The sequence below is a fragment of the Scyliorhinus canicula genome, chromosome 21 (genome assembly GCF_902713615.1).
Source record: "Scyliorhinus canicula chromosome 21, sScyCan1.1, whole genome shotgun sequence".
Lineage (NCBI taxonomy): Eukaryota > Metazoa > Chordata > Chondrichthyes > Carcharhiniformes > Scyliorhinidae > Scyliorhinus > Scyliorhinus canicula.
In genome coordinates this window covers 51,043,980-51,068,302 of record NC_052166.1, presented here as the reverse complement: position 1 = coordinate 51,068,302, position 24,323 = coordinate 51,043,980, and the positions used below count along the sequence as shown (strand labels likewise).

At 44.6% G+C, this 24,323-nt stretch overlaps 1 protein-coding gene and 1 long non-coding RNA gene across 2 annotated transcripts in view; one reads left to right on the top strand and one right to left on the bottom strand.

Annotated features, from left to right (window-relative positions):
* The window catches only part of LOC119955604, a 34,751-nt gene extending 14,900 nt beyond the window's left edge, over positions 1 to 19,851 (top strand). The window contains exons 2-4 of the long non-coding RNA XR_005458501.1: positions 1,428 to 1,506; positions 18,108 to 18,373; positions 19,663 to 19,851. This is a non-coding gene — a long non-coding RNA (uncharacterized LOC119955604). The remainder of the gene's footprint in view (positions 1 to 1,427; positions 1,507 to 18,107; positions 18,374 to 19,662) is intronic.
* ralgps1 (Ral GEF with PH domain and SH3 binding motif 1) overlaps positions 1 to 24,323 on the bottom strand; it is a 723,987-nt gene that overhangs the window by 649,015 nt on the left and 50,649 nt on the right. The window lies entirely within an intron of this gene.

The following is a 24,323-nucleotide window of genomic DNA, read 5'->3' as shown; positions in this document are numbered from 1 at the left end:
TCAGTCCTTTAGAAGATTGTTTAAGCACAGTTAATTTTAACTCATAAAAGCTGTCTAAATATTTAATGTCATAGGCGCAAGGGCAAATCACTGGTAAGCAAACCAGATTTCCCGAGATAAAGAAAAACACGACTACAACAACACGAGGTTAATATGAATAAAAGCTAACGGAACTTGCCAAGAATGACCGTTTATTCAATATAAGGCTACCATACCCAGGTAATTTGATGTCATGGCGCAAGGGATAAAGCAATGTCATTGGATGGCCTTTAATGTAAGAGTGTAAGAATAGATGATAATAAATGATAATAAAGAACTAAAAGACCAATCTTTCTTGCTGCAGCATGTAAACTGAATTATTTATACACTGGTGTCAAATTATAGAGTTTAAAGCAATATAATTAGGGCCATCATGACAGGCTTGTTTCATTATAGCTGCCTGTTTCTTTCAGCTCGCATTTGCTCCAGGCTTCATTTATTTTGTACAGACTGCATTTCATCATGATGAAACTTCAATTGGCAATCCCCAATCCAGACCCATCAATTGGTCCTCACTGTAGAAATCATTTGCTGCGCATCTTTCTGATCAAGTATCGCCTGTGCGTCTTTCTGACCAAGTATCTGCTGTGTGTTTGGTGGGGTTGCAGTAACAGCCAAGATTACCGAACCTCTTGTCGCTTCTCAGAGAGCAGCGAAAGCTGTACTAAGTGCCTAATGCAACATATGCACACAGAGTTTATCTACAAAGCAGCTTGTACCAATTGTAACTAAGATCTGCTCTCAGCCAAGGTCTTGCCCACAGCAATGTTCAAATCGAGAACAAATTAAATACAACTTTCCCCTTAACAACAAGCACCTGTCCCACTTGAGGATGTCGGGCACAATCTCAGTTCTGTAAATTCCCGTGGAAACATAAATCCCAGGGAGAAAACCCAGGGAGTTTCTGGCTAATGTCTCCAGATTCAAAAAATGACTTCCACCTGCGGTTTTGTAGATCAAGTTTCAGAAGCCAGATCCAACAATGTAATTTAGTGAGAAAACAATGTACTGAACATAATCTTTGCCAGGCAGCTTTGCTTCTTCCCTCCCTCCCTCCCTCACCCCCATGGGTATCAGTGCATTTTTCTTTTCCAGCTTCTTCTACCAGTTCAATCTATTTGGCATTAAGTACAAAAGGACAGCAACTCCAGAACTCTTGGGATTTCCATGGCAACCGCTGGGAAATCAGAAAGTAAATTGGAGAACTGGAGGCACTGAATTACTCCTTCGATTGTACGCGCACACACAAAGAACTGGTTAAAAGGGGAAACGCATGTTTAGTGAGAAGACAATCTAACATAGCCATATTATGCTTGTGGACCATAATGGTTTGCAGTCTGTGTGAATAACATTCAAAGACTGTCTGCAGCACTTTGGTTTTATTCCAGATTTCTGTGTGAAGGCTATAGCCACAGTGACTTGCTCAATGCCTGATGTAGTCAAGCCTCGCCATCATCTCTGACTCAGGTGAGAAATATGATAACACCTCATTTAGCTCGATGAACGCAAGTTTCACAACATACAAGAAATAGTTCCTTTACAGGTCACAGAGTATCTTGGATTGCACCTATAATATACATCCTGTCATCATCCCAAGGTAGCCCACCATCACCCTTCTCAAGGATATTGGAGACCCAGGGTAGGCAGGGGGGGGGGCAAAAAAGACATGTTGAAAAGGCAGTGAATCAACAACATGGTGGAAGTAATCAGAGAACGAGCAAGAAGAATATGCCTTCACCCTAAAGATGTCAATAGAACCAGAGAGTCGAAATCCAACTCTGGCAAGTTACATATTCCGTGACGTGACTACCAACATGAACGTGATATCAACAAAGTTTGGAAATCCAACTGGTCGATATTGTCCTCTTCAGGCTAGGGAGTCTGCAATCACACACCACATGGATGGCTTAATATCTTCTTCAGTAATCTAGCGAGATACGCGGTTATAAATAATCACTACAAATAAATTGGACCTTAATGAGGTATTGTAAACCATCAATTCCTTAATGCCTTAGCAGTTAACCAAGCAGTTAGATCTAGTGTCCCAGGGAGGGATTGTCCGGCGGCAGGATTCTCCATTATGCCGGCGCCCGGGGGTTTCCCGACGGCGTGGGGCTGCCCCACAATGGGAAACCCCATTGATCGGCCGGCGTTATGGAGAATCCTGCCGGCCGGTCAGGGCAGAAATGTGGCGCGGAGAATCCTGCCCCTGTTCTTTTGTTCATCTCCAAGTCATCTGATCACTCATCTAATTTCTTCTTTTTTTTTAAAATATAGATTTTGAGTGCCCAATTCATATTTTTTTCCAATTAAGGGGCAATTTAGCATGGCTAATCCACCTACTCTACACATCTTTGGCTTGTGGGGAGACCCACGAAGACACTGGGAGAATGTGAAAACTCCCCAGAGCCGGGGTCGAGCCCAGGTTCTCGGCGCCGTGAGGCAGCAGTGCTAACCACTGCTCCACCATGCCGCCCGCATCTAATTTCTAAATTAGATCCTTAAAATGAATCCTTCCCTCTCTCAACTTTGACAATTCTCAGCAATTTAGACACAAATGGCATTGCTTTGGCTTTGCACATTTGATCTTTTGTGTTTGTGTACGTAGCCATGTGCAAGCTGTTGCTTATCACAGTAATTACAAACCAAGACAGGGTGCTGGCCTCTTTTGTTTTATTTCTTCCATATGCGTATTATGACTTCTCAGTTCCACTTGATATTCATGAACACTGTTGCGTTGCATTGCTATTCCAGCCACTGCATAATTATCAACTCACTTTGCCCAGAAATTGCGATCCAATTTGATCATCCATCCATTTTATTGACTCCAGTTCCGTCTTCCCATAATCAAACCTATTACATAATAATCAGTGCTTGCTCCTTAGGCTTGATGCCCTGCGCGTCTTTCATGCTGTATTCTCCAGAAGTGGATGTAATCATCAAACAATTCAAATCCCTCCTCAGTTTCTCCATCCACCCACAACTTTGCCCTCTCATCTCAGGTGGCCCGGTAGCTGTAAACCTTCCCACTCCCGTGCTAGTCCGAGCACAATGAAATAACTCAGCCAATTTTGACATCACTTAGGATATGATCGGGGGATCGTATTCCAAAGCTTGTGATTGTGTCACAAAGCACACTGTTTCGCTGGCATCAATCTGAACTTTGAACAGTAATAATAATCTTTATTATTGTCACAAGTAGGCTTACATCAGCAATGAAGTTACTGTGAAAATCCCCTGGTCCCCACACTCCGGCATCCGTTAGCTTGCACTGAGGAAGAATTCAGAATATCCAATTCAGCCAACAAGCATGTCTTTCGGGACTTGTGGGAGGAAACCGGAGCGCTCGGAGGAAACCCACGCAGACACGGGGAGAACGTGCAGACTCCACACAGACAGTGACCCATGCCGGGAATTGAACCCGGGACCCTGGCGCTGTGAAGCAACCGTGCTATAACCACTGTGCTACTGTGCTGCCCGTTTCAATTTTATTTATATTATTTTAAGGATATGGTCCAAGTCTAATTGGTATTCAAAACCCGGAGAAAAATTGGTCACTCCGAGTCAATTTGCAATGATTGAATTTACCCAATTTTTAAAAAACATTCCCCCCCAGTCTTTCAAGAAAAGCATGAACAACGCAATGGGACACAGAACATTCCTAATAACAAGATTCTATATATATGATTCATGTTTAAATGCTGATTTTCCACCCCCCCCCCCCCCCCCCCAACCCCAACAGATTGTGTTGGACGGAGGTGAAGTGTCTAATCCTTCAAACAATGATGCCAATTATTCCTTTGCAGCTAAATTTTCTGCCAGGTTGATAGGTTCAGGGATTATGGAAAAGAAGTCTGGATCTGATCCCAGGAGATGCATATTTTGGACACATGTCTAAATCCTCTGGCAGCAAGAGATATTGAGATATATTTGAGCTCCATAGGAGTTCACTCATTGGCAGCTTCTATCAGATTCAGCCTTACAAATAAGAGCAAAACTAAGATGCTGGTGTGTGTGGAAGACCATGCCATGTCAGTAAAACACCGACAAGTATTTCATATAATTGATCATCTTTAAAGCATGCAGTTACCACGGTTAGGCAGGCATAAACCTGAATACTACTTTTCACATGCTGAATCGTGAATCAAATCCAAATCTTACCATTAACGATGACATGCTAGGTGCTCACAATATCCTATTAATGAACCAAAAAAAACGATCAAGTTTGACAATGCATAATCTGGCCACAAATGGTTACCAATTATGTTTTTCGGACAAAACTTCATAAAACAAAATATTTTACCCACATATGCGAATCCAATTTTTTCAAAATACATGTGTGTGCATAGAGTATCTTTTCTTGTGCATCGATTATCTAATGTTGTTATTTAAATACATTTAGAGTACCCAATTTTTTTTTTCAATTAAGGGGCAATTTAACGTGGCCAATCCACCTACCCTTGGGTTGTGGGGGCAAGAACCACGCAGACACAGGAAGAATGTACAAACTCCACACGGACAGTGACCCAGGGCAGGGATCGAACCTGTGTCCTTGGCACCGTGAGGCAGACGAGCTAACTACTGCGCCACCGTGCCGCCCGAATATCTATAATAATGTTACATACAGTATAAAAGGTGACACTGTATATTCACAACGTGCAAACAATGCAAGTCTTTTGGTTTTCTGAACAATCAGATTTAGAACATTACTTTAGTCGGGATGATTTTATTACTGTACCGTAGATTTTACCAGAAAACCTCCAGTTAAACTATGGTTTATGAATTTATCCATTTCCCAACTGAGCACATTACAGATAAACAGAAGATGCCCCAAGGTCTTTTTCTGCAGGGATGCAGACCAGTGTGCTTCTTGACGGTCACAAAAACTTTAAAAAGTAAAAGCCAGGGCCATCTGCAACGCAAATGCTGCTGCATATAACTCAAAACCACAACACATTCAGTGTCTATGGCAAATTATTCAGCGCACAGGCATAGATAACTGCCAATTGCTCTCACAAACTTAAGTAGTCATCACGAGAAAAACACACAGTTGCTTCAGATTCCAAAATACTTCAACAATGATTATGCAGAAGGATGTGCATTTTTATAGTGCCTTTCAGGATGTCCAAGGTGCTTCGCAAAAATTAAGTACTGCATATTCCCTATAATTGAAAACCAAATAATAGTCTAGAGTACAACAGAACAAAAAATACCAGAGGTCAGTTAAAAAGCTATTTTAAACATTTTTTTACTTCTGCTAGAATTAGTCTACACATCAATCAATTCAGATTTAAGCCAGTTTCTCTTATTTAATACCAGGCATCTCAACAATCTGATACCCGTCTAATTGAATGAAGGCAAAACCATCTCTGCAATGTTAAAAAGCACTGGGTGATTCACAAAGCTTTACTGTAACGCTAACTGGTTAGTTGGTCCCAAGAAATAGACATCACAGGTTGAGATTCAACTCTCCTTTTTGGTGATGTCATACTTTTAGCGACTGTGAGGTGAAATCTTGGAATTGGTTCCGACGGCACTCTCAGGCCACAGCTTAGTGTAATGACAGGTTATTAGGTAATATTTATCACATTTAACGGCCTGTATTTTGTTGTGGTAATGACAACAAATCCCTCAGTGCTTGCAATATTCACTCCACTAGAACTAGTAACAACTTTGGGAGTTTGAACATGCGCAGAATAACATGGAATTAACATCCATTAAGAGGTTTCCATACAATGATTTAAACAACTGTATATGTTTATAAAGGAAAAATTATTAACAGTATATCTTTGCGCAGTCATGCAATTATTTCATTATCTGCCAAGTACTATTAATGTCCTAGTTTGCTCTGTAGAATACTTCAGTTTGACTGGTTGCCTACCTGATAGCTGACATCACCGCTGTTGCACTCCAAGACATCCCTTTGACTTGGTGTCTGATTTTAACATCTCGCGGCGAAGGGGGAAAAAGGGCTGTCACAGAGATCACTCCATCTTTATGGGCAGCTCTCTTCCAGGTCAGTGGCACGGACCACAAATTCTAGGCCAATGACTAATTCAAGGTGACAAGACAGATCAAAGGTTCTCTCTTGCAAAAAGTATTTGAAAAATTATTTGCCCAGAGCCATTTTGAATTTGTAACATTCGCAAGTTGTTTTCAAAGAAAAAAAAATCTCCTAATCGCATGTCACAGATGTTTAAAATTAAATCAACCAGGTAGAAGGGTTCAGTTGTATGGTGCCCATTTTGACTTATTTATGCAGAAGCCTATTTTGTAACATGGGCAATGAGGAGCACAGACAGTAGACCGGGAGAAACATTTCCCCTTGGTGGAGGGATCAGTGGTCAGTGGGCAGAGACTTTAAAGTAAGAGGCAGGAGGTTCAAGAGGGGTTGCGAGGAAAAGCTTTTCCACCCAAAGGGTGATGGGAGTCTGAAAAACACTGCCTGAAAGGATGTTGGAGGCCCTCAAAACACTCAGCCATGCCAAGCCATACAGCAAGATTGAAATAGTTAGGTGGTTATTTTTGACTGGCACAAAAGCGATGGGCCAATGGTCTTTTCTATGTTGTAGACCTCCATGATTCTGACAATCAAATTATTGGAAATATCGTTCTGATATTGCCAAGCATCTCGATGGATATACAGCCCTTCCCCCTACTTATGCGAGATATATAGAACATTACAGCGCAGTACGGGCCCTTCGGCCCTCTATGTATATGGAAAAGAGTTTCTCACAGATATGGACCTGACCCACCAGCACCTTATCTCAGAGAAAGTAGGAATGGTCTCCCAATTCACCCATCCCCCTTCAACCACCACATCTAGGAAAAAATATTAAAATATAATATGTCTGTCAACTTTTAAATGTAAAAGTAACACAATGGCAGTAAGAACAAGCCATTGGATATCTGCAGGAATTTGAAGCTCCTTCAGCACATGAGCGAGGTAACTCACCTCACTATAATCTATACTTGCAGCAATTTAAAATACATATTTCAGCTTGTTTCTACTCAGTATTTGAGTAATTCAAATTTCTCATCCCAACTGAAGTAGAAGACCAAAAGATCTACAATATGTTAATCTATAGATTGTGGCATCTTCTTCATGATGGATGCGTGCAAGTTGCTCAAAAGGTATACGGTCCCATGGTGCTTTTTATAAAACATGAGAAAGACCATATTTTCTTTGAACCCAAACTGAGATACAACTTCAAAAGAATGGAAACTAGTTGAAACTGCTGCATGGTGAATTTTTGCCCCTTCAGTTCACAGTAAACTAACATAATTAACCAAGATCAGAAAACTGCCAACATAAAATCCAAAGAACAGTCACGCTTCAGATGAAAAGAGCCACCTTCTACTTTATAATAGTGCACTGTACAAGCAAATGATAAAAGGACTCCAAAAGTTCATTTATTATCAGCAGCTCTGAAGGAGCATAACAGAGTTTTACCAGATGTTTTCCTTCAGATGCCAGGGCAATCCCAGCCCTAGGGGCAGGCACTGCAACTGAGATGTGCTTACAGATCGAGCTTCAATCCAATAATCGTCCAAGTCCATTGTGGCCGTGGTGCAAATAATGCATCGTTCTGCTGGTAAGAAGGCCAAATATACTGTTCTGGGCTTGCTGATGATAGAAAGCTAGGTGAGAATGCAAAGAAGACACAAAGAGGCTTCAAAGGGTTATAGACATGTAAAGTGACTGGGCAAGAAGATTAGTAGATTGAATATAATGTTTCGGAATTGTGAAATTCACCAGCTTGCTATCAAGAATGGAAAAGTTGGATTTTTTTTCTTTTTAAAAGAAAAGTTGGGTATGCAGAGCAATTTGGATGTCCTTGTACAAGAATCACAAAGTTAACATGCTGGCACAGATAGTAGTAGTTAGGAAGTAATACGTTAGCATTATATTGCATGAAAATTGGAATACCTCACTTTCGTGCCCACCTGCAACTGTGAGGTTAAGATTGGGGGTGGCATGGTGGCAGAGTGGTTAGCACTGCTACCTCACAGTACTGGGAACGCGGGTTCAATTCCAGCCTTGGGTGACTGTATGGGGATTGCACTTTCTCTCCGTGGGTTTTCTCCTGTGTGAGTTTTCTCTGGGTGCTCCAGTTTCCTTCCACTGTCCAAAGACGTGCAGGTCGGGTGGGGTTACAGGGCTAGGGCGAAGTGGACCTAGGTTGGGTACTCTTTCAGGGGGTCGGTGCACACTTGGATGGGCCAAATGGCCTCCCCCTATTCTATGGTTCTAGATTGGAAGCTCAGTGGGATGAAAATAATTATTTCCACTGAAACATATGTTTCTCTTCTCGCCACAGTTCACGCTACTGGCCGCTGAAAAGTTGTCACGGAACTTGCAAAGTCCTCCAACCCTTTATGAAAAAGCGTTGATAGTTTATAGGATTGTCTTGGAGCAGAGGAATAAAATCAGTGAAAATAAATAAACTCGAATTAATGTAAAACGAATCTCAAATTGTATTTGCTCCCAAGTCTGAAAATCCTAATGTCAATATCAGAATACTTTTCAATGCAAGAACATGGGAGCAAGTGGAGGTCATGCAGCTGCTCGAGTCTGCAACATTTAATACGATGTGATTGTCTACTTCAACTCCACTTTCATTCCTATCCCATATCCTTCAATTTCCTTTATGCCCAAAGATGTAGAAATCTCAATCTTGAATATATTCAATAACTCATGTCTAATGTTCAAATCTAAGATCTGGACAATATCCAGGTTTGGGCTGACAAGTGGCAAGTAACATTTCGGCCATATAAATGTCAGGCAGTGACCATCTCCAACCGGACAGAATCTCACCATCACCCCTTGATATTCAATAGCATTACCATTGCTGAATCCCCCACTGTCAACTTCCTGGGGGGTTATCACTGACCAGAAACTTAACTGGACTAGCCACATAACTATTGTAGTTAAAAGAACAGCTCAGACCCTCGGTGGAGGAACTGAAGGGTAAATGGGAAGAGGAGCTGGGTGAGGAGATTGAGGAGGGGACGTGGGCGGATGCCCTGGAGAGAGTGAATTCCTCCTCTTCCTGTGCGAGGCTTAGCCTCATACAGTTCAAGGTGCTGCATAGGGCCCACATGACTGGGACGAGGACGAGTAGGTTTTTCGGGGGAGAGGACAGGTGTGCTAGGTGCTCGGGGAGCCCAGCGAACCACGCCCATATGTTTTGGGCGTGCCCAGCGCTGGGGGAGTTTTGGAAGGGGGTAGCAAGGACGGTGTCGAGGGTGGTGGGAACCAGGGTCAAGCCAGGCTGGGGACTCGCAATTTTTGGGGTTGCAGTGGAGCCGGGAGTCGAAAGAGGCCAGTGTTCTGGCCTTTGCGTCCCTAGTAGCCCAGCGGAGGATCTTGCTCCAATGGAAGGATGTGAGGCCCCCAAGCGTGGAGGCCTGGATCAATGATATGGCGGAGTTCATTAAATTGGAGAAGGTGAAATTTGCCCTGAGGGGATCAGTACAAGGGTTCTTTAGGCGGTGGCAGCCTTTCCTGGACTTCCTGGCAGAACGGTAGGGAAATAGGCCGGCGGCAGCAGCAACCCGGGGGGGGGGGGGGGGGGGGGTTTGGATCGGTGGGAGGGAGAACGGTGAACATGGGTTTGTGGGATGTGGCGTGTGTTATTTCTTTCCCTTTTGTTGTTTGGGTGTTCTTTAGTTTTTTTTCTTTTGTTTGTAGTTGCTTTTGAAGTTGGGTGGGTATTGTTCTTGGGGTGTTACTGCGGTTGTTTTGTTAATAGAGTTGAGATGTTTATATTTTGTAAAAATTTCAATAAAAATTATTTTTAAAAAAAGAACAGCTCAGAGGCTTGGAATGCTGCGGCAAGTAACTCATCTCCTGACTTCCCAAAGCCTGTCCACAATCTACAAGGTATAAATGCAGAATTCACCCCACTTGCCTGGGTGACTGCACTTCCAACAACACCCAAGAAGCTCAATGCCATCCAAAACATGGCTTCCTGGATTGGCACCCCATCCACAAACATTCACTTCCTCCACCACTGACAGTGGCAGCTGTCTTGTTATGCTCTTGACTTAGCATAAGCTGCTTCCTTGATGTGCACTCTGACAAAGGAAGGTTCAGACGTGGAGATAGCTTCAACACGTTTATTGAACTATTAACAATTCTCCTACTTGGATTCGACTCTACTGTTAATCCTTCTATAGCTACTCAGACTGACGAACCAGTCTGCTACAATCCACATGGTGGGTGTGATATTCAATCAACCCTGTGTCTGTACTCAGTCGCCACTGGAAAGAGGAATATCATGTGTGCTGTGTCCTTTTTATATGGGTTGGTGTAATGCCCTCCTGTGGTGGTGTCACCTCGGTGTGTATTATGAATGCCCATTGGTCGTGTCCTATCTTACTGACCTATTGGCTGAATGTCTGTGTGTCATGTCTCTGGTGCTCCCTCTAGTGTCTATCTAGTCTACGTGTATTTACATTAACCCCTCGTGTATCTACAGTGATGCATATCACCACAGCAGCAGTGTGCACCTCCTCCACCACTGACAGTGGCAGCAGTGTGTACCATCTATGAAATGCACTGCAGAAAACTCACCAAGGCTCCTTCGGCAGAACCTTCCAAACCACAGCCGCTACCATCTAGAAGGACAAGGGCAGCAGATGTGTTGGAATACCACCACCTGCAAGTGCCCCTCCAAGCCACTCACCATCCTGACTTGGAAATAGATCGATGCGCTTTCACTGTCACTGAGTCAAAATCCTGGAACTTGCCTCCATAATAGCACATGGACTGCAGCGGTTTCAGAAGGCAGCTCACCACCGTCTTCTCACGCGCAGGTCAGGATGGGCAATAAATGCTAGCCTGGCCATACCGCAAATACTTTTTAAAAACTGATCATCCACAGCATTCTGGGATGCAGAATTACAAATATTTATAACCTTCTGAATTAAGAAAGTAGCAACGTCCGCATAACAGTATCACATGAACACCCGAAAGTGGTGGAATATTAGTAGCTCTAAACTAAAGTATAAAAGCATAGATGTAGAACCCCGCATTTCAATGCAGCCTTATCTCATCTCAGTATTCTTTAAATATCGAACTTCCAGTTCTTGCTGCCCCAGAAGCCGTAGTGTGGACTTATCCAAGGTGAGTTTAAATGCCAGACCAAAGGGTTCGACACTGAGGTAATAAAGCCAAGGAAATCACCACAATCCCAGATGACCACAAGCTGCTTTTGCCGTTAAGGGGGAGAGCTGACTGGTGGTGATTTAACCTGAGGATCACCACATCTCAGGCAAGGGGCAAGGCTGAGAAGGTGGGGCCTTCATGATTAACCTCAGCCTGTACGGGAATTGAACCCTGCGCTATTGGCCTCACTCTGAATCACGAACCAGCTGTCTCGCCAAGTGAGCTGTAAATCAAGTCAATGCCTTAATTCCCAAAATTAAAAAACATCCCAATGACAACTAGGATGACACCATCCCTTCAGGCCTTAAACGTTCAACTGGAGGAATGTCAGCATCAAATGACTCTCTACATATTCCATTACATTTAGTTGACACTTTTTGTTGCAATTACCCAGACGGAATGAATCATAAAATAGATCAGGTCAGAAAGCAAGCAGCCACTGCAGACATGCTCAGCAGGTCTGACCTAGTCTTGTCTGAACAGCCGCATTCTGTCTCACGGGATTGCAGCTCCCCGATCTGTGTTCCCAATTTAATTCACACGTTTCCTTTTCAATTTTCTTTTTCAGAAAAAGAGCTCCAAGCAAACCACTTGTTCTTTTACATATAAAATAATCGTGCTTTACGATTGTCTGAAGTTCAACATTTGGTTTCCATTGGAAACACAAGAGTTCAGGACATTTAATGGATGCTTTCTTGGCAGTAGACCATGAAGACACTAAGAGATCGGAGGCTGCAATAACTGACAACACTGGTCCCAAATATCTCTTGCATGTTAACATGCTCACAGTAACATGGCATGAAGTTACTGTGAAAAGCCCCCTGGTTGCCACATTCCAGCGCCTATTCGGGTACACAGAGGGAGAATTCAGAATGTCCAATTCACCTAACAAGCACGTCTTTCGGGACTTGTGGGAGGAAACCGGAGGAAACCCACTTAGACACAGAGAGAATGTGCAGACTCTGGCACTGTGAAGCAACAGAGCTAACCAATGTGCCGCATTATGTCAAAGTACTCCTATCAGCTACAAATCACTATATAATATATTTTTTTTAAAATCACAAAAAGTGTAAAAGTTCTATCTAGAAAGTTTCTATAATACAAAGCTCCTATAATATGAAGAAAGTGAATTAAGATACATCAAAAGCAGTTTGAGTTCAGTACAATGAGCTTCAGTGGTCGCTGTACACCCACCCAAACCAGGCGAATTAAAAGTTTTAAATTTCTGCACTAAATAACCATATGCATTTGGCCGACTTAAAGTAGCTCCCACAGGGAATGCACCTGGTATCCGAAGGGGTCTTTGGCATGGAAAATAAATGAACACTCCAATAATTTTAATCAAGCAATACAACCCACAACAACGCAGTGCCAAAAAAAATGTAGTTCAGTTAATCTGAATTAAAACAGCTTTAAACCAAGAGGAATATATCATTCATAATAAGAGAAATGGTAGAAACACTCAGAAGTCTGGCAGCAGCCTTGAAGAGAAAAACAGTTGACTTCTTCAGAACTGACGTGTTATGCTGGTTAAAAAGGGGAGGGGACATAGAACAGAAGGGAAGGTCTGAGATAGGTCAGAGAGCAGAACAGATTAAATGACAAAGATATCATGGAAAAAAACAGCAAAGGGAGTGTTCCTGTAACAGCCTCCCCGAACAGGCGCCGGAATGTGGCGACTAGGGGCTTTTCACAGTAACTTCATTTGAAGCCTACTCGTGACAATAAGCGATTTTCATTTAATTTCATTTCATATTGGCTGTAGTAAAGCGGCCACGCTACCACAAATCCAAACTGATCAGGTTCTATCATGAAAAATACGGTTTCATTTTCCTTTTGCACAGTGATTTAACCTCACCGCCGTACACTTATAAAATTCCTTTCCAGCTGATTAGGTAAAGTGCAAAATTTAATTACTGGGCCACAGATGAGATGATGCACTTGCTGAATGCAATCAATTTTACACTCTCATTTCAGCATCCTAAACATTTAAAAAAAAATAATTAAACACAAGTCACGCAGTTTTAAAATGTAAAAGAGGGACAATTAATGAGTTCAAAACAAAAAAGAAAAGAGTGGACGGGAATTTGAGGGGAAAAAACCTCGCAGGGTTATGAGGTTAGAGCTGGGGAATGGGAGTGATTCAATCGCTCCAAACTAAGCTGGAATTGAGTCAATGGGCCAAATGGTCTAATTCGCTGTCCTACTGTGTTTATGACTCTATGTCCATCGGTGAATCAAAACAAATGGAAGAATATTCACACACTCACTGTGAATGACTCATGGATAAAATATAACATTCAGAATAAATTATTTTAAGGTGCTCCAGGCAATGAAACCAGACAAGAACACGCTTTGTGCAGAACACTTATCGTCAAATACCATATAAATCAATCAAGAACTTGATGAGAGCAAGTCATTGAGGGAGACAAGAGTCTGCACTTTTTTAGGCATTTTATAAACTGGGCTGACAGCATCCAAATAATTTCTTGCCCATAATGGTGGCACAGTGGTTAGCACTGCTGCCTCACGGCACCGAGGTCCCAGGTTTGTTCCCGGCCCTGTGTCACTGTCCATGTGGAATTGCGCACTTTCCGTGTCTACCTGGGTTTCACTCCCACACGTTAAATGATATGCAGGGCAGGTGGATTGGCCAAGCTAAATTGCTCCTTAATTAGAAAAAATAATTGGATACTCTTAAATTTATAAAACAAAATTCTTACCCATAACAAAAGTCACGTTTGTGTTTGATTACTTACCACAAAGATGATGGGAGAGAAATGCAGTCCTTTACAGGAGCATCAGTTGCAATCAAATTGCAACAAAACTGGTCTCTCATAAGCAAATGAAGTATCAAGTGGTACAAATTTCAACCGCATCAGGTTCAGAGTCACTGGCCTAAACAGAGACTCATGATCCTACAGCCAGATGCTTCCCCAACACCTCGTCAACAGTTAAACAGAAGTGGAGGACCGAGCTGTGTGAACTTGGGTGTTATAACCACGTTTGCACTTAAAGAAAGAAGGAACTTGCATTAATGTAGCACCTTCCTAGAAACTAGTATATCCCAAGTGCATTATGACATATGAAGCACATTTAGCAGGGACTGCACAGTGGCACAGTGGTTAGTACTGTTACTGCACAGCGCCAGGACCCAGGTTCAATTCTGGGCTCGGGTCACTGTGTGGAGTTTACACTTTCTCCCCATGCCTGCGTGGATTTCTTCCAGGTGCTCCAGCTTCCTCCCACATTCCCAAGATGTGCTGGTTAGGTGGATTGGCCATGCTAAATTGTCCTCAAGTGTACAGGGATAGAGCGGGAGCCTGGTTAGTGCGCTCTTTCTCAGGGTGCAGGCTCGATGGGCCAAATAACCTCCTTTTGCACTGTAGTGCTTCTATGATTCTAAAATGTAGTCACTTTGTTAAGTTGGAAAATTTGCAGCCAATTTGTCTGCATCAAACTCCCACTGCCAGCAATGATACAATTGATCAGATGACTTGTTTTGTGATGTTAAGGATAAATATTGGCATCGTACACCCCTCATTTCCATTCTTATGCAACATTGAAGCAGGATTTATTTATTTGTTTTACATCCATTGGGCGCTGGTCCAACATTTAATGGAAAACATACAGCGCCCCCCCCCCCCCCCCCCCCCCTCCCTCTCCCTCTGTGCTGTACTGGATCGTCAGCAAGATGTAAGCTCCAAGTCTCTGGAGTGGGGCTTGAACTAGCAAACCTCTGACTCAGATGCTAGAGTCTTACCACAGCTCACAGCTGAGAATGTATAAAACCTGGGTAGCTACACTAGCCCCGGCATTGAGAACCCGATATCCAGTCGCGAATGGAGTATGGCACGAATTATAGGTTGGAGGACGTGATATAGATTATGAAAGGGGGAAGGAAGGAAGCTCTTGTGGACAGCTGGTGGGATTTACACTAAACCAGCCAACAGCAAAGACAAGACAAAAGATGCTCGCCCTAGTTGCTCTTTGTACAGTAATCATTTGCAGGATTGAGGTGGGCATTTAAAGAAGTCATGCCTGTCACCACCTGACGCATGCTTCAATAAGCTTGGTTCATTCAGCTGGAGTTAACATTGTATGAAAACTATTGTGTACAATACACACGCTTTTAAAGGTAACATTGTCTCCTAGGAGAGTTTGAGGCAAGAAACAACAGCTTAATGTTTTGACAACAGATGAGTGACGCCTCTGGTGCTATTCCAGCTACATTTCTGTGACATTAGTGGGTTGCAGTCCATGTTGTCCAGCCAGTGGACCTTGGCCATCTTGTGATCAAATACCGGAAGTATTTGACTGTAAACTATCTGCAAACAGTCTGACCTCTAACCAAGGTGGACCAGGTTAATGTTTTCCTGCATTCCCACTAAGGCAGCCCAGTCAGATGTAAACATTTAAGCTCAACACTGCAACTGCCCTCACAGTTCTGTGGCTGTGTATTACTTAAATTGCCTTTCGTTAACCATGAAGGTAGTCTGGCCAAGTGTCAGACTGGAATCAGAACAGAAAAGTGTTATCTTATAGGAGGCCTCCTTCTTTAGCCCAGCCCAGGTTTTGGTGCCCATTACTGGGCTCCCATGCATCTTTCATGTAATGTACTTTTACTCCCAAGCATTTTCCTGACATCGTGTTAATATGAAGGCTTTTATTTGAAACCTGTATTTATTCTGAAATGAAATGAAAATTGCTTATTGCCCCTCCCGTCCACCGACCGCAACACGTATTTCCTGAATGTGATTGACGAGTACTCCCGGTTCCCATTCACCATCCCCTGCCCCGACATGACCGCAGCCACCGTCATAAAAGCCCTCCATAGTATCTTTACAGTATAAAGGGCTGGTTTAGCACACTGGGCTAAATCGCTAGCTTTTAAAGCAGACCAAGGCAGGCCAGCAGCACGGTTCGATTCCCGTACCAGCCTCCCCGAACAGGTGCCGGAATGTGGCGACTAGGGGCTTTTCACAGTAACTTCATTGAAGCCTACTTGTGACAATAAGCGATTTTCATTCATTTCATTTCATTTACACTGTTCAGTTTCCCCGCCTACATACATAGCGATAGGGGGTCCTCCTTTATGAGCGACGAACTGTGTCAATTCCTGCTCAGCAAGGGCATTGCCTCGAGCAGGACGACCAGTTACAACCCCCGGGGAAACGGACAGGTAGAGAGGGAGAATGGAACGGTCTGGAAGACCGTCTTACTGGCCCTATGGTCCAGGAATCTCCCAGTCGCCCGCTGGCAGGAAGTCCTTCCTGATGCTCTCCACTCCATCCGATCACTGCTGTGTACCACAACAAACGAAACACCTCATGAACGTCTCCTCGTCTTCCCTAGGAAGTTCTACTCTGGACCTCGCTCCCAAACTGGCTGGCAGCACCTGGACCCATCCTGCTCTGCAAACACGTGCGGACGCACAAGTCGGACCCATTGGTCAAGAGGGGCCACCTCCTTCACGCTAATCCTCAATATGCCTACGTGGCGTAGCCCGACGGCCGACAGGATACGGTCTCCCTATGGGACCTGCCGCCCGCTGGATCTCCACCCCCCCCCCCCCCCCCACCAACCCACCCTCCCTCCCACCGGCGCACCCGACGGCCACCCCCTTCCCAGGTGGATCAGTTCTCCCACTGGTCCCATCTAGGGGTGATGAAGCTACCGAAGAAACCAAAGTCATGCTCCCAGAGTCACGGATGCCCGAGCCGGCGCCTGCATCACCGCCAGAACTGCGACGATTGCAGAGGACGACCAGGGCCCCCGATCGACTAATTACTTCATTTTAACACATGAATGCAAATACTGTAAATAGTTGCGACATGTAACGAGGCCAAACACTGTACTAATGTATACCAGGTACCACCATAACCTCAACCTCTACCACTGTATAACGCGAGACCACCACCCCCACCGGACTCTTTTTTTTTTAAACAGGGGGTGAATGTGGCAGTCAGTATTAGGGGTATTAGGTACCCAGGTTGATGCTGTAAGACTATTGGTGTGGGAGGTACCTGAGACAGCAATATCATTGGTGAAGCCTGCCTGCTGGTTCCACTCAGTAAGGCGGAGTATAAGAGTCTGTGTCTCCCCAGCTGCTGCATTCATTTCATTTACACTGTTCAGTTTCCCCGCCTACATACATAGCGATAGGGGTCCTCCTTTATGAGTGACGAACTGTGTCAATTCCTGCGCTGCTGGGGGAAACATTTAGTCCAATAAAGCCTTCAATTGTCGTCCAATCTCGCTTCTGGATTCATTGATTGAGCATCAGTCAGGTGATCTCCATGATACACTTTGCGGTTGTCTATACCCTTGCCCATAACAATAGTGTATTGTAGAGTTAGTGAAGATATAATCGTTATAGTTAGCAGATAGAGATAGTGTTAGTGAGTGTGGATTAATTCTTGTTTGTCGTTCAGACTAAGTGTCAAACTCAAAATTAGTGCTGTTAATAAAATTAGTTTAGTTCTTCAAAAGAGCTTCATGTATCTTTGTGATCACTACGCCTTCCATCCTGGAAACCCCTCACAAACATCACTACAAGGAGAAATGGAGAGAAAAGTGCATCTCCATTTTTCTTCTCCCTCACAATCCGCGTCAACTTGCCTTTTTTAGAATATTCCCATGCTCCACCTAAAATTAAGCATTTATTAGACAGGCTGAGGGTGATAATTCAAAAACTCTGCCAGCCCAATGCGACGGCCCCAGCTTTTATGCCGTTGACCTTCTTGTTCATCAATCCCTTTTCAGCTCCAAAACCCCCCAAAGTGCTTCCGTCGCTTCTAACAGAAAAGGGACTCGAAACGCCAATTTGGTCTCTCTCTCCACAACTGCTGCCAGATCTGCTGAGTATTTCCTACACTTTTTGTTTTTCTTTCAGATTTCAAGCACGCACAGTATTTTGATTTTATTGTAATGCTTCCTTTGCCGACTCCTTCCCAACCAACTGCCAAGAATAATCACGGGCCGGAACAACTTTCCGCAAACCGGGATTTCATTTCCCGCTTAAAGGACTCATTCAAGGAAAATCTGTCATAACTATCTGACCATCGACCGCACTGACTGTCCTTCTCCTGTGAAAATTCCCAAGTGGGAGAGCACGGAGGAAAAACCTTGCCAAGCTCCAACTGCAAGAACGGCACTGTAGTAAGGATTAATTTGAATATTCTTTTCCACCTCAGCTGAATTCTTTTAAAAATAGAATTTAACAGCAGCGAGTAAGAAATGCATCATTGGGGCAAGGGGGGTTGAAAGGGTTGCTGAGCTCAATTGCAGGAAGGCACCATATAACACAGCAGATAACAGTCATTCATTCCAAGAGGGTCAGAGATGGTGTTATTTTTTATGCCTCATGTTAATTCACTCCAATTATACTGGGCCAAAAAGATCTTAAAGGGATTTCTGCTGCTTAAACTGAAATGATCCAAAGTATAGTCTTTGAACAGTTTGATTTGAAAAAGATTTACAACTTCTTCAAATCCTACTGATTTCCACTCGCTAAACCAAAAGCGGTGATAAAGCACACCACATCTCGAGATGCATTGATCAAAAGGTTCATCGAGTATTAATGTATTTCTGCCCAGCCAGCACATCAACAGTAAAAGGGGCAGGGAGAGAAAATAAATCAAAGGAGCATGAGAGGGTCGAAAGGAAATCTCACCAGACATTAAGGGCGGAATTCTCCGCTCCCGGGAAAAATCAGGAGGGCCGTCGTGAACTCGGCCGAGTTTCACGACGGCCTTGTAGGCCGCTCCTCGCCCCCTATTCTCCCCTCCCGGCGGGGCTAGGAGCAGCGCTCCGTAACTCTCGGCCGCGGGGGCGTCGTGCCAAGAATGATGCAGCCGGCGCACCTAATGACGCCAGCCGTGCATGCGCAGGTTGGCCGGCTCCAACCCGCGCATGCGCGGCTGATGTCATGCCGCTGACGGCATGAACCCGCGCATGCGCGGTGGCCGTCTTTCCCCTCAGCCGCCCCGCAAGACGTGGCAGCTTGATTTTGCGGTGCAGCGGAGGGGAAATAGTGCGCCCGATTTGGACGCCGGCCTGATGATCGGTGGGCACCGATCGCGGACCTGTCCCTTCCCGAGCACAGTCGTGGTGCTCTTTCCTTGCTAGACCATCGACAAGCCCCAAACGGGCTTCTCACTCCCTTTTCACGACGGCAGCGACCAGGTATGTTTGCCGCCGTCGTGAAACGGCCGCGAACGGCAGGCCACTCGGCCCATCCGGGTCGGAGAATCGCCGTTCATCGTGAAAAACGGCGAGTGGCGATTCTCCCACCCGGAGTGGGGAGAGGAGAATCGAGCCCTAAATCTTCCATTTTAAAAAAGAAATGCATTCAAATCAAAACAAAAATCATATGAACTAAAAAGACTTTTGGGAAAAATAACCTTCAACTGAACTTATTTAAGATCAACATTGTTATTCGGTTACAGTACTGGGATCACTCGAAGAATAACAGCAATCCTCATTGGCTCAACACAGAATGGAAACTGCTATCTTCACACAAACAATTCCGAGCGAGAAAGTCTGGAATAATTACAACACAATCAGTAACATCTCCCACTTTTGAGATGCGGGTTATTTTCAACAGCCAAAATTTTTATTTTTAAGCTTTTTGCGTTCATTGATTTATTGGTTATTTCAATAGCTAAAATCATAAAAAGGGCGGGGGGGGGGGGGGGGGGGGGGGGGAAATAAAGCCACAGGTTTTGGATAAGATTTAAAACCGAGACTCCTCCATCTGTTCTGGTGGCACTATTAACAAGAACTATTGAGAAGAACAGAGGCTTTTTTCCCCCACTGTCCAGGACCAGATTTATCCTTCGTTCAACACCATTTTTTAACAAAATGAATCGGACATGGGTCTTCACAAGAGATAGTGTCCGTTCATTTCTCACTTTAAGGAATTAACTTAAGTCAGCAGCTAAAAAGAGGGGTAGTTAGTTGATTCCGTGTTTGAGTTGAGGGAGGGATTGTTAAAAGTGTGCAATGTAAATTGCATAAAGATTTTTTGAAAGCTAATAAAAATATTTATGAAAGTGAAGAAAAAAAAAATCACAATGTTGTTTGGGAGCTTGCTGTGCACAAACTGGCTGCTGTACTTCCGACATCACAATAGTAACAGCACTTGAAATCAGACTTCATTGGCTGTAAAGCACTCAGACATCACATTTTGCGCCCCGTCAGCCAGCGTGGAAGGCCTTTGGCGCCACGCTAGCCAGGGCCGTAGGGACTCCGCCGGCTGGCGCAAGTCCTCGTATGCGCGGGAGCTTCAGTGGCTGCTGACGTCATCCCCGCCCCGAGTGTGTGCAGCATTTTCTGTCTTCAGATTGCCAGCACCTAGTGTTTTATTTGAAGAAACGGTTTGCGTATCCTCATGTGAAACACTAAAGTCACCAGCAGAGATCAATGAAATGTTTCCGTCTCACTGCCAAAGGGCCATAGGTCTGAAATGTGAAGCCCGACCTCCTGCCTGGCCTGCCAAAGGCTTCCTGCGCCTTTTCAGTTCTTTCTGTACGATCTTGTGCTTTTCGGCTGTGGTTATCACAAACTCTCGAAGAGTGGTACAACATTCTGGCGCATACGCCGCTTAAATAGAAATAAAATATTTTCATCAAGTGCCACGATCCATACAGCGCGGAAGGAGGTCATTTGACCCACTGGGCGCGATTCTCCGACATGGAGTTTCACGACGGCGCGAGGCGGATAGGGGGGGGGGGGGGGGAATGACCGATTCTGGCCCCCACAGGTTCACGTCGCTCCAGCCTTACATCCTGGCACAGACTGGGGGCGGCGCCAACCCTCAGAGGCGAAGCGCCAACCGACGCATGCGCAGTAGATCCGTGGAACCCCGACACAACATGGCGCGGGGGTTCTGGGGCCGGAAGCGAAACAAAGTAGGCCCGGGAGGGGGAGGGAGAAAGAGGCCAGGCCACCGATCGGTGAGCCCCGATCGCGGGCCATCTCCATCGGAGCCCCCCCCGCCCCTGGTGAATGAGTGCTTTTTCCTGCCCGACAGGCCGCCCTCGACCCTCCAAATGAGCATTGTGGTTCCCTTGCCTGTCCCCCGAACACCTGCACATTACTTCTCTTCAAGTAATCATCCGATACCCTGTTGCATTCCTTGATTGAACCGGCCTCTACCACACTTGCAGGCAGTGTATTCCAGACTCCGGCCACTGTGAAAATGGTTTTTCTCACATCACATATGCGTTTTTTTGCAAATCACTTTAAATCTGTGCCCTCTCATTCTTAATCCTTTAACGAGTGAGAACAGTTCCTCCTTGTCTACTTGGTCGAACCCACTCAATTTTGAACATCTCCAACAAATTTCCTCGGAGGGCGAAATTCTCCTAAAACAATGGCTGCGGTCCAATCCACCGGCCGCGTTGTGGTCTCGCTCGAGAGTCATGCTGCCGGTGAATCTCGGGAGGGCCCTCACGCGGACTTCCCAGAAGTCTACACGCCTCACGGGATTCACCCAAGTCCCGGAGGCGTTGGGAGTGAGGATCCTGCCCACAAAGGGCGGGACCAAATGGCGAGCTGAAGCCGGTTTGAAACCGGCTTCGGCGAACTTACCCAGCATCCACTGGTTGTTATTGTATAGTGGTGGAGATCCCACCAGCAGAGCTGGCCGAAACTCCCTAAAAAAAAAAAACCCACCACAAATGAACTTTAGAAATTTTTCCAGAGAATCGTGTCCCATTGGACAGGAATTGTGGGGAGATTTCCGCCGGGTGTATGGGGAAGATCCAGATTACAATTCACCCACATATGTCATTTTGTTGGAATTTGGGGAGATTCGCACCGAAAATTCCCAATTAGAATTTCTTCAAGCCTGCCCCCTTCATCGGCACTGCCCAGCATGCTGTGCTTCCCAGAATGCCGGCACCGCAAGAGCACCAACCCCAACAACACCAGGGAACTGCCCTGTCCCTGACCACCCAGGGGCTCCAATGGCCTTAGATCTCCCTGATGTTCGCCATCAGGTCTGGTACCTCGTCTGGTATCAGGTTTGGGGCTGGTTTAGCTCACTGGGCTAAATTGCTGGCTTTTTAAAAAAAGCAGACCAAGGCAGGCCAGCAGCGCGGTTCGATTCCCGTACTAGCCTCCCCGGACAGGCGCCGGAATGTGGCGACTAGGGGCTTTTCACAGTAACTTCATTGAAGCCTACTCGTGACAATAAGCGATTTTCATTTTCATATCTGTTTTTGGAAACCAGTGCTGATTGGTGCCAGCCTCACCCTGTGCCCCTGCGGTTGGTGAATCCAGGAATCAGGAGAATCCAGCTTCAAACAGGCTGTGCATATTCAAACGAGTTTTAAGATGCATTTAAATTTGCTGATCTGGGTCACTCCCTCCAGAGTGCATTGGGCGTCGCGGCGCGGTTCGGATGCTTCGCGATCAGTTCAGTATATGCCGCGAATCATATTTAGGGGCTCTCGGGATAGTCACTGGGAGTAACATGGCTGGAAAATCACACCCTTGGCTGCCTTCTCTCCAAGGAGGACAGTCCCAACCTCTCCCTCTCCAATCTATCCTCATAACTGAGGTTTCTCACTAACTGAGCAAACAAAACAAACATTTGCTGGTGGCTTTTACCAAGGTGGGAAACTTTCAAAGTGAACAGCCAATAGCAGGTAGGATAAATCAGCGCTGCATGCCAGTGGTATAAAGTACTTGAACAATTCAGTCTTTGAACAGCAGCAGTTCAGATGGTGCAACCAGCTGATAGATTAGGTGCCTATTTTTCAAAAACTTTCCACAACCTTTTGATTCGTGGGGAATCTCTGCAAAAAAAAAAACCTGGAAATCAGCAACTCTGGAAATTTTATGGTAGAAGACTATGACAAATAATTTTCAGTCTCTTAAAAAAAAGAACTCCCATAATTCAAAGCATCCAAAAAAAAAACTTCTGAGAAAGTTAGTTCATAGAACATAGAACAGTACAGCACAGAACAGGCCCTTCGGCCCTCGATGTTGTGCCGAGCATTGTCCGAAACCAAGATCAAGCTATACCACTCCCTGTCATTCTGGTATGCTCCATGTGCCTATCCAATAACCGCTTGAAAGTTACTAAAGTGTCCGACTCCACTATCACAGCAGGCAGTCCATTCCACACCCTAACCACTCTCGGAGTAAAGATTCTTATCCTGTTGAAAGACAACTGCTCACCTTCAATAATAACTTGGACTGTCCCATTACTATATTGTTCCTACCAGTTCCCAACAACCTATATTCCCCCCAGTATTTATGAATGGGCTTCCCCAAATTTTCTCTGGTCATCAGCAAAACAAAAGATTAGTAAGAACGGTCAATAAAACGATAATGTAACTTTTTTGCATTCATCCAGCTCCAGGATATGAAATGAATGAAGAAGAATTGAGAATGGTACAAATTCTTCCGTGGGAGCAATTATTGTGAAGCCCAATGCGGTTCCTTTCTTTAATTTTAAAAATGGCACAAATACTAATACAATGTACTGGACTGTTACCAGATCATGGTAAGCCCATAGTAAGAATGATAGCACATTGTATTATGACCAATGTGCCTGCAAAGCAATGGGCTGGATATAAAGGAGGGCAACTCAATGGATAACACGCTCTCCCAAGTCAGCAGATTGGATTTTCAAGATTGACTAGAGCACGCGAGCACATGTTCCAGGCTGACACACTAGTGAACAGAGATGTACCTTTGGGTGAGGCAATAAACTTACCTGTTCTAATGGATGTTAAGGACTCTTTATGATTAAAGCAATTCTCCTCGTCTTCTAGCCAACCAAGACCCACAAAATCAGATCGAAGGATATTCTTTGAGGGATCTCACAAGCAGTGTAGTTATTGATGTAACAGACATTATAATGAAGAGTAATTTCATGTTCAACACCTTGAGAGATTTTCAAAACATGGAAAAAAAGTGAGCCTCCCCTTCTTTTGACTTGGGAATTTTGAGAAATTAGCCTGTTTTAATTGGCATTCAATTTAATACCTTCACCTGCAAAACTGAGATATTATGGTTGAGGGTCATCAACAAGCTCTCTTGGTTGAAGGAACTGGAACAAAATTAACTATCACTCCAATCAAACTCGACGTGG